The following is a 2,835-nucleotide window of genomic DNA, read 5'->3' on the forward strand; positions in this document are numbered from 1 at the left end:
ACTTCCAGAAACGTTTTTGTCCCGGTTCACAGATCTACATTCCTGTACCAACCTGGTCCAAGTGATTTCCATACAATTAACTTTGATCATTTCCAATGTTAATCTAAAACTTTGTAAGTGTGGCCAAGCTTCTTTTGCTTCACCAAAATAGCATGCTTATGCTGTCTTCTGTGAATAGCCACCACAACATCTCGAGAGATGCAAATGTCCCTCAGAAGACATATCATTACTATCATCCAGAAACCAAAGGCTTGAATTTCTCAGGATTGATGGACGATGTGAAGGTTAGCAAGAACAACTTCTTCAGCAAGTGTATTTACATCTTAGTCTTTTTATAAAATCCTAATTATGTTAAGCCTTTTCTCATAGAATTCTCCGGAAGGCTCGTTCTTCCTCCTTCATGCTTGTGCTCATAATCCTACTGGAGTAGACCCTACAGATGAACAATGGAGAGAGATATCACAGCTATCAAGGTGATAACTTATCGATATTTTAATAGTTATTTGTCGATCATTCACTTTTTGTCTCCCTGATCTGTCCACCGCAGACTAACAGCGAGTTCTCATTTCAGGCCAACAAACATTTTGCATTCTTTGATATGGCCTATCAAGGTTTTGCTAGTGGGGATCCAGCGAGAGATGCCAAGTCCATCAGGATCTTTCTCGAGGATGGTCATCATATTGGAATTTCTCAGTCCTATGCAAAAAACATGGGACTCTATGGCCAGAGGGTCGGATGTCTCAGGTATTCATTTTCTCAGCAAAAATAAATACCTTGACTGAATAAGGTCATCGACTTGCATGAGATAGCCGATGTAGATATTCAAACATGTCATTAAGCATTTCCATACATACTTTCATTTAGTGATGAAGTTAGTGCTGAATGTGAGCTTGTATTACTTTGTCTTCTGCTGCAGCGTGCTTTGTGAAGATGAAAAACAAGCCGTGACTGTGAAAAGTCAGTTGCTGCAACTAGCTAGACCAATGTACAGCAACCAACCTTTACATGGAGCTCAAATAGTCTCAACCATTCTTGGAGACCCAGAGTTAAAGAGTCTGTGGCTAAAGGAAGTTAAGGTAACCATATAGTTATCGCCTTACCTATAGCTTCCTTCTGCTTGCAATTAATATATTCCATGTTTCATGTGTACGGAGACTCTTGTCTTATGAAACACATTGTAACCTATTGTTCACTCTTTTGTGTTTGATAATCCAACTATACAATTAAAAATCTGATAATCTGTGTGTAAAATCTATAACGGCACAGATCATGGCTGATCGGATCATTGGCATGAGAACTACTTTGAGAGAAAGCCTTGAGAAGTTAGGATCGCCTCTATCATGGGAGCACGTAACCAAGCAGGTAAATTACAAAAAAAAATTATTTTTTGTTATGGGCATGTCACTTCTCTCATATGATTTACACAATTACATAATCATATATCTATATATGGGGAAACAGATTGGAATGTTCTGCTACAGTGGACTAACACCAAAACAGGTTGACCGCTTAACAAGCGAATATCATATCTACATGACCCGAAATGGCCGTATCAGGTACTAACTTGGTCCATTTTCTTGATTTTGATGCATTTCAAGAGTTAACAAAAATCATTGAGGCTCTTGATGTTTGGTTGCAGTATGGCTGGTGTTACAACAGGGAATGTGGGATACCTTGCGAATGCTATACATGAAGTCACCAAGTCATCTAACTATTTATATGCAAATAAGACAGGAGGCTAATTTGTTCTTCTGCAATTGTTTTCATGGGAACTGAAAGTTTATCCATAAACAGTATCTTATCAGTGCATTTTTCTTATCTGCGCAATAAAAAAAAGCAGCATTTGGACACAAATTCGTTATTGCAATCTGTTCTGGTTGATATTCAGGCTGGAACGATCAATTCTTGGATATTTATTCACCAAAAATATAGATTGTTTTCGTCTCCATTTTCTTTTTTGAGTGAAGATGAATTGTAAATTTTCTGTTGCATCATGTATTTATGCGTAATGTGTCTAAACTTCAGAATTGTTCAAAGATACAAGGAGGATCCACGCGCAAATAGAACGCGTAAACGTTAATCACGTAATTAGTACTCATTACTTGATATTAGCAGTGAAGTGAATACTTGAAAAGTGTTGATAACCTCGCAATCCATTAACAATAACTGTTACAACTAATTTTGGAGATTAGTATTGTTATCGGATCAGATATACAAATTGATTAAACCACAGTGCATAGTGATAACACATTTTCTAATTTGAGTAACAACTGATAGCATTTGCAGATTTTTGCAGACAAAAAAAAAGTTAAATCCATTTCTGAATTGGGAAAAATGTTAACAATATCAAAAAAGAAAAAAAATTATAAAAAAACAGCATAACTGTATGTAATTTTTCATTTGTAGATGATTCTTTACCAATCTTACGTAGTGGACAAAATAATACTCATATTATTGTCTATGTTTGGTGTTGAAGAGATTTTCCAATAATCTTTTACAAAAAGATAAGCTTAATTTACGAAAGAAAAATTAGGAAAAAAAATCTATGTATACATTGTTCACTCCATCTAAAACTATGGAAACTGATGAAGAATTAAAAATCTTAAGATTTTTTCTAGTGATGATGAAACTTATTACAAATATGAAAGAGTACAAGTACATGTAATCTTAGTTTCTCACTCCGAAACCAGACTTCCCCGTATAGAGATAAGGAAATATACCATTAAGATAACTTCTACGAGATTTTGTGTAATCTATTCTAAGTACTCCTATTAAGTTTAGATTTTACATACTTGCATAAATATCCTACCTTTGTTATTCAATAATACACATACA

General features: G+C 35.0%; 1 pseudogene; it reads right to left on the minus strand.

Moving 5' to 3' along the window:
* Window positions 1–2,835, minus strand: part of LOC112081573 — a 6,252-nt pseudogene that overhangs the window by 691 nt on the left and 2,726 nt on the right.

The sequence above is a fragment of the Eutrema salsugineum genome, unplaced genomic scaffold (genome assembly GCF_000478725.1).
Source record: "Eutrema salsugineum unplaced genomic scaffold, Eutsalg1_0 scaffold_10, whole genome shotgun sequence".
In the NCBI taxonomy this organism is placed as follows: Eukaryota; Viridiplantae; Streptophyta; class Magnoliopsida; order Brassicales; family Brassicaceae; genus Eutrema; species Eutrema salsugineum.